Source organism: Zea mays, chromosome 1 (assembly GCF_902167145.1).
Source record: "Zea mays cultivar B73 chromosome 1, Zm-B73-REFERENCE-NAM-5.0, whole genome shotgun sequence".
NCBI classification, from domain to species: domain Eukaryota; kingdom Viridiplantae; phylum Streptophyta; class Magnoliopsida; order Poales; family Poaceae; genus Zea; species Zea mays.
This window is the reverse complement of record NC_050096.1, coordinates 300,350,494-300,358,915: the sequence shown is the minus strand read 5'-3', so window position 1 is coordinate 300,358,915 and position 8,422 is coordinate 300,350,494. Positions and strand designations below refer to the sequence as shown.

General features: G+C 46.0%; 1 long non-coding RNA gene across 1 annotated transcript; it reads left to right on the top strand.

The window, feature by feature from the left end:
- Positions 1-6,812: 6,812 nt before the first annotated feature.
- Positions 6,813-7,431, top strand: LOC111590619 (uncharacterized). Its single transcript, XR_002749755.2, has 2 exons — positions 6,813-7,128; positions 7,233-7,431. It is a non-coding gene; the product is annotated as an uncharacterized lncRNA (long non-coding RNA).
- The last annotated feature ends 991 nt before the right edge of the window (positions 7,432-8,422 follow it).

Below are 8,422 nucleotides of genomic sequence, written 5' to 3'. Positions count from 1 at the left end.
GTGCAAATCAAAGAGAAGGTATGTTTCTAGACTTAGTAGTTGGTTTTTGTATATACTAATGAAGTTATCTAAGTGCTAGAAACAGAGAAAAGAAATAAAGGATTGGATTGCAAAAGTCTGGCTGCCTACAGCCGAAGACCAGCTCGGCTGGGCACACCGAACTGTCCGGTGGTGCACCGGACAGTGTCCGGTGCACCAAGCTGGACTCCGGTGAACAGGCGGCTCTCGGGAATGTTTGGCGACGTACGACTATAATTCACCGGACTGTCCGGTGAGCCAACGGCTGCCAGCGTAACGGTCGGCCGCGCAATTCGCGGGCGACGCGTGGCCCGCGCCAACGGTCGGCTGGGGGCACTGGACTGTCCGGTGTGCACCAGACAGTGTTTGGTGCGCCAACCGACGCTGAGGTGCAACAGTAGTCTGCGCCAGGAAAGGAAGGAGATCCGCACCGGACCGTCTACAGTGGCTGTCCGGTGGTGCACCGGACTGTTCGGTGCGCCACCCGACAGAAGGCAAGAATTGCCTTCCATGTTAGCTTCCAACGGCTCCTAGCTGCCTTGGGGCTATAAAAAGGACCCCTAGGTGCATAGAGGAGTCACCCAAGCATTCACTAAGCAATTCTAAGTCTCGACACTCCGTCTCCACGCACTTGATCGATCGTGTTAGTGATTTGAGCTCTGTTCTAGCTGTGAACTCTCTGTGCTTCATTTGAGCTCAAGTCTTGGCTTGTGTGCGTGTGTGTGCTGCGGATTTGTGTGTGTTGCTCCCAACCTTACTCTTGTGTTTTCATTGTGATTTTTGTTGTAAGGGCGAGAGGCTCCAACTTGTGGAGATTCCTCACAAACGGGATAAGATATAAGGAAGAATACCGTGGTATTCAAGTTGATCATTGGATCACTTGAAAGGGGTTGAGTGCAACCCTTGTCCATTGGGATGCCACAACGTGGAGGTAGGCAAGTGTTATACTTGGCCGAACCACGGGGTAACCCACTGTGTCTCTTGTGCTGTCTTTGTGTTTATTGTGATTCGCAAGAGCTCGCTCTATAGCCACTTGGTTCTATTGCACTAACATCTTTATAATCAAGTTTTGTGGCTATTAGTTGTTGAATTTTACAGGATCACCTATTCACCCTTTCCTCTAGGTGCTCTCAATTGCACGCGCCCTAAATCCTTAGATGAGGAGGGGCCTAAGCGTTTTGCCTGTTAGGTGGAAACGGGAAGAACACAAGAACACACAAGGGTTTAGAGTGGTTTGGGACGCAGGAGCATAATACCCTACTCCACTATGTGTTGTATTGAGCTTGAGAGCTTGTATGAACTTGTGAGTGTGAGAGTCTAAGTGAGTTTGTTGCGTGCCTCCCCTTTTATAGCTGAAGAGGGGCACGTACAAGGGTACTGAGCCCCGACATGCGGGCCCAAGGGCAAAACAGAGGGAATAATATAGAAGTATCAATGCCAGTGTCGCTTAGAAGATCTTCGAGCGCCATAATGTCCATAGTGCATACGATATTGATATCCTGCGCTGCTTCCTCGGTAACATGCGAGTGATGATGAGCATAGTGTATGCCGCAGCATGGGCGTACTGTCTGCCAACGGAATGGACAGGCACGCCGCCTGCAGGATGGCCTGGTCGCCGCCTGTCAGCGGAGTGGACAGGGCACATTAAATGCTAAGGCAGCACATCGCCTGCCAGTGGAGTGGCAGGGCTCATTAAATGCTGAGGTTGCACATCACCTGCCAGTGGAATAGACAGGTAGCGCGCCTTATCCGCAAGAAATGTAGCGCCGCGCGGCCAGAGGCCTTACGTCAGGCTCCGCCCGCTGGCTTACGTCATGGGTAGTAGGCCACGTGGCAGCATCGGGTCTCCGCCTGAGCGGGGAGCAGAAGTGTACATGGTATGGTCCGGACACGTGTCGACTCCGGACCCCCGCCTGGCCTTAATTAAGGCCTGGGTATTCTTTATCCCAGAATCCCGGGACCCTGCTGAGGGTGGCCCGGACCCTACACAGAGAGCTCCGGGACCCGTCCCGGGGGTCCGGTCTGTACCCGCGGAGGTCCTGGACCCTTCCCGGAGGTCCAGTCCGGATATGCAGGGGTCGGACACTTTCCCATGGGGGTCCGGACTCACCATTGATACCTTGGAGGATATTGTCTTCCCTGGCCACGTGGCGACCCCGGAGCCGTCCACGTGGTGGGGTCGGGTACTGTTCGCCATGCGACTAAAGATAGTCGCATGGACACCGCACCTTCATACTGTAGTAATGGGTACCCCATTTCCAGGGTACTAACAACGGCAAATGCAATATCTGGTCTCGTGCTATTTGCTATATACATTAGCGCTCCAATTGCACTTAGGTATGGGTATTCAACTCCAAGAACTTCCTCCCCTTCTTCCTTAGGTCAGTATGGGTCTTGGTCTATATGTAATGACCTTCCGATCATAGGTGTTTTGGCAGGGTATGCCTTCTCAAAACCAAATCTTTCTAATACTTTCTGAGTGTAAGTTGATTGGTGGATTAATATGCCACCTTCAAAATGTTCAAGCTGCAAGCCTAAACAGAATTTGGTTTTACCCAAATCTTTCATCTCAAATTCAGACTTCAAGTATGAGCTTGCTTCTTCAATTTCTTCATGTGTTCCTATGATGTTCAAGTCATCAACATATGCTGATATAATGCAGAATCAATTCGGGGATCGCTGTATAAAGACACATGGGCAATCCTCGCTGTTTGTGTAGCCTTTCTTGCTTAGAAATTCACTCAGTCGATTATACCACATTCTTCCTGATTGTTTCAATCCATACAGTGATTTCTTAAGTTTAACACTGTATAATGCTCTATTTTTCTTGTCTCGATTTAGGACTGGGATTCCTTCTGGTATTTTCATATAGATGTATGTATCCAAGTTACCATAAAGATAAGCCGTCACAACATCCATTAGTTTCATTTTTAAATTTAAGTTCACTGCCAATGAGATCAAGTATCTAAAGGTAATTCCTCCCATGACTGGAGAGTAAGTTTCTTCATAATCAACTCCAGGGTGCTGAGTGAAACCTTGAGCGACTAGCCTTGCTTTGTACCTTGATATTTCATTATTTTCATTTCTCTTGCGGACGAATACCCACTTATAACCTACAGGGTGTATGTGGGATGGTGTGCGGCTTACGGGGCCAAACACATCTCTTTTGTCTAGAGAAATTAATTCAACAATAATTGCCTTTTTCCATTTATCCCAATCTGGTCTTTTCTTGCACTCTGCGATAGATGCCGGTTCTGGGTCATGATCAATGATCGAGGCAACTTTCTTTGCGAAATATATGTCTATGTTGGTTGTTGCTCTGTTCATGCATTCTCCAGTTAATACATTGTTTATGGCCATTTCATCATGGGATGCTTCTTGCATTTCTTCTTGCATTTCCCTGCTGCTTCTTGTTGCGGGAGCGAGTTCCTTTAGTTTTTCATCGCCTTTGTGTGCGCACATGTTTGGGTTGGCGGTTTCTTCAACGGGAAGGTTCAAGTCCGGATTTCTTTTCTTCATGTGTTCCTTCTCGGTGCCAGGTCTCGTATGGCTCCCCTTCTTGCTTTGGGGCATTTTCGTGACTGGCTGTGGTAAGTCCTCTCGCCCTCTTTTCCCGGGACGTCTCCAAGTACTTGGGGTTTGAGAAGCCAGAGTTCTTGTCCTTTTGTTATGAGGCCTCTTAACAGGATCGGGTATACCTTCAATTTTCTTTAGTATTTCAACCCTCTCTGGTGCATTCTGTGCGGGAACATGCGACTTAACCACGCTCTTCAAATCACAAAAATGGTCAGGCAGTTCATTTGCTAAGTTTTGCAAATCGACTATCTTTTGAACTTCTAGATTTGCTTCTTTGGTGTGAGGGTCATGAGCGGGGATTCCCATGGATTGCCATATAATTTCTCGGCATTTCTCATCCAAAGGTTCTTTTGCTCCCCCTAATGACGGGAAATTATCCTCGTCGAAAATACAGTCAGCGAATCGGGCCATATGCAATTCTCCGGTCATTGGGTCAAGGTGTCTAATTATGGATGCACTCTCATATCCAACATATATCCCTATTTTCCGGAGATGTCCCATTGCACTTCACTGTGGAGGTGATATAGGTACATATACCATGCATCCAAATTTTCTTAGGTGAGAGATTTTTGGGATGACTCCTTGCACTAGTTGCATTGGTGAGTGAATGTTGTATGCTGATGGACGGAAATTGATAAGTGCTGTTGCGTGCAGGATGGCATGGCCCCAACATGTGTTGGGTAGGTTACAACTCTGCAAGAGTGGTCGAGCAATTAGCTTTATTCTTTTAATCAAAGCTTCGGCTAGTCCATTTTGCGTATGAACATGAGGCACAGAGTGCTCAACTGCAATTCCCGATGTGGTACAATAATCATCAAATGCCTTAGAGGTAAATTCTCCAGCATTATCCACTCTAATGGACTTTATTCGATGGTCAGGAAAAGTATTTTTAATCCGGATGATCTGCGAGATCAACTTTGCGAGTGCATGGTTTCGAGTTGATAGTAAGCATACATGCGACCACTTCAAGGATGCATCGATTAAGACCATAAAATATCTAAAAGGTCCTGAAAGTGGTTGAATTGGACCACAAATGTCCCCCTGGATTCGTTCCAAGAAGGCGGGAATTTCATTCTTTACTTTCAAGGGGGTGGTCTCACTATCAATTTTCCCATGGCACATCTCTGGCACAAAAATATTCTTGATTTGGGAAGTGTTTCACATTTATGCAGTGTCCTTGTGAGTTATTGATGATATTTCTCATCATTCTAAGACCAGGGTGCCCTAGTCGATAATGCCATAGAGAGAATAATTCAGAATGTCTAAACACCGTCTTTAGGGAAGTGTACATTGCAGATGCACTAATCTTAGTATAATATAACCCTGATTCTAGCGACGGGAATTTTTCTATGACTTATTTGTCATATTTCCCATACTTTATGATGCATAGGTATTCCTTACCATTTTCCTCTATGGTTTCTACATGAAAACCATTTGCACGAATGTCCCTAAAACTCAAGAGGGTTCTGGTTGATTCGGGGTACAATAGTGCTTCTTTGATTTCGATCTGAGTACCCATCAGGAGTATAATTGTGGCTTTACCGGAGCCTATTACATATGAACCGCTTCCGGCGATCGTGGTAATACTTCCAACGTTCTTCGTGATTGTGTGAAAGTATTTCATCTCCCTTAAAATGGTATTTGTCGTGCCACTGTCGACAATACATATATCCTCCATGGACCTTTCATAATAAAATTATTGCAATTAGTAATTATCATAAGGGAAATATTGCATGGTAAATTCAAATAGTTCAACACTCACGAAATAAAGATAATGCTCTCATAGAGCTTACAGACCATAATTTAAGCTCTAATGAAAAATAAATGTGCATGCAAGCACTCAAATGGAATCAAGAAAGGCATCGGTGTTAGCCTCCACTAGAGCTATGGAGGTATTCTCTTCGGTGGCAATCATCTTCACAGCACTTGCAAGATCAAGAGGCATGCCAAATGCTTCAAGTGCAGGGTCTTCTTCCATGGCTTCGTTGTTGGTTGCCATGGTGAAGTGGGCCTCAGGTTTCTGTTTGTGCATGTTCTTTGCCTTGTATGCTTCTATTACATGCTTTGGTGATTGACATATTTTAGACCAATGCCCCCACACTCCGCATTTGTAGCATGTTTGGTCTTGAAGTCCGTATGGCTTATGTTGTGGCTTCTCTTTGCTTGTTTTCTTTCCGTGAGCATTGACGGGATTGACCGTGGTTTCTTTCTTTCCCTTGCCAGCACCATGCTTGCCTCTTTTTCTCTAGATAGGCTTCCTTATCTTGTACGAGGCGACATTAATTTCAGTGCTAATGCCCTTTCCATTTGGATAAGCATTGAAGTTCGTCTTCAATGCATCATCTTGTGCCTCATTTACTTGCATCATATCGATAAGATCGCTATACTGCTTGTATGCATCTTGTCGATAGTTGCGGGCAGATTGGATGGCGCTTGGGTGGAAGGTAGACAAGGTTTTTTCAATCTTTTCCTGATATGTTATCACCTTACCACAAAGAGATAATTTGGTGCATATTCGGTGCAGTGCTGCATTGTATTCTCCCACAGTTTTAAAGTCGGTATATCTAAGGCGAGCCCAGTCTTGCTGTGCTTGGGGCAAGACTGTGTACTTTAACCTCTCAAAACGCTGTTGCAATGCATTCCAGAGGTTGGTTGCCTTTCTCTCTGACATGTACTCTTTCTTGAGTGTAGGCGAGAGATGATGCCGAAGAAAATGCAATGCTTGGTCATTTTGCTCGTCGGTAGTCACTTCATCTTTTTGGCCAAGCCCGATTGCAACTTTGAGCTTCTTGCCCCCAAGCACAATTTGCACATCAGATGCCCACGTGAGGTAGTTTTGACCATGCGGGGCCAACACCTCGAATTCACGGCTCACAATACCAGTCATCTACATGTGATGAATTTTATAATTAGATTACTTTTTGTAATCATTTCAAAGAATCAAATAAATATTTATAAAGAACAAAACAGAAGCTTAAAATAAATGACGCACTATACAAATTTAAATGCACAAGAAGGTAAACTTGTAGTATTTTAACTTCATATTATTTCAGAAATAACTTTCTGAAGGTAAAAACAAATAGAAAGAATGAAAATGGTTTACCATTTACTAGTATCGTACGCTTTGGGTCGCGTGCGTGTAATGAACAATAATGTCACACGCATGCTGCACCTTGCGTGCTTCGAAGCGCAGGAGCCTCTCTCCCCTTTTTTTCTCTCTCCAACACTTTACTATTCTCTGTTCAAGCGGTGGAGCTCTGAGGGCTGGGCGGCCAGGCGCTCGAGCAGCGAGGCAGCGGCGCTCGCGCACGGCGGCGCCCACGCGCTCACGCTTGGCAGTAGCCGGGTGGCGGTGGTTGCTCACCCGTGCTCGGCAGCAACAAGGTGGTGCCCGCTCGGCAGCAGCAAGGCGGTCGTAGCCGCTCGCCCGCGCGCCTTCGTGCGGTAGCGGCGAGACGACGGCGCTCGCTCGCCCACACTCGTCAGCAGTGAGACGGTGGCCCCCACTCGCTCGTGCACCTTCGTGAGGCAGCGGTGAGGCCAGTGCTACGACGGCTGCTGCTTGCTTGCCTCCATGCTAGTACAGCGACTACGCTGACGCTAGCCTTACTACTGTTGTTGTTTTTTTAATGATGCAGGAAAATAAACGTATGTATCACACATGATTGATCGACGTGTGTGTCGGCGATTTAAAGTCAGCGGCAATCATGTGTGCACCCCATCGACTTCGTGTCGGCGATAAAATCTGCTAAGAGATGCATGCTTTAGGTATTTGTGCTAAAAAAACAGAACTCCAATACACAGATCATAAAATATATGAATTCAGCACCTTTTACATTACCTTTGCTCGATCTTCGTTTTAGAGCCACGTGCGTGATAACTGATAACGTGTTAAGAACCCCTTGCTACCGAGTGTAGTCCAAGGGCTCCTTAACTGAATAATAGTAGAACACAAGGAGACAATAGTGTAGAGAGGGACTGATTCTTTATTACTGTATGATGCTGCTGTCTAAGGTTACATGATATGGGATCTCCTCTTTATTTATAGACAATAACTAGGGTTTTAAGTATATGGGCCACATGGGCCTTCCTGACCCAAGAAAGATTTCTTAAAAGTAGGACCCCAAAGGGAAAAAAAGGAGGAGGGGGCTGCAGCAGCTGGTGTGTGTACGTGTATAAAGAAGCTAAAGCTGTCATTTCTTTTTCGAGATCCCCTGTGTGATTTGCAGTACAGTCGATCTGACAGGAATCTGATACCCCCGACCACCTGCTGTCCTCCTGCTGGTCTACCATTCCATTCCATGCATGCTGATTGCTGATGCTGCATCTCTCTCTCTCTCTCTCTCTCTCTCTCTCTCTCTCTCTCTCTGCTGTGTGTTCTGCTACAGCAAGTGCTTTGGCTGCTCCATGCCAGCAAGTTCCGACGACGGGGGGGCCGGGTGGCGTATATCGAGTAATACATACACGATCGAAAGACCCACGGCCACAGCCATGAAGAAATGTCAGTATTGTTTGCACATGCGATGTTGCGCCCGCGCGACTGCAGCAGAGGAAAGAAGGAAGAAAGCTAGGTCATTCCATGTATTCATTCCGATTTCCTACTACGAATCTACGGGAAAGCGATCGATGTACTAACAAGCATGCAATCAATCCAATGAGATCTGACTGGGCACTACTGACGTGCATGTAATAACTTGCTGAAAAGGTAAAAAAAACAGAAGAAGTTGATCTTGTTTTACTTAAAAACTGTCGCCAGCTTAAACATGAGTTATTAGTTTATTACTTGGGTTGTGATTTGAATCAAATCCATACAAATAATTAAGTCAAA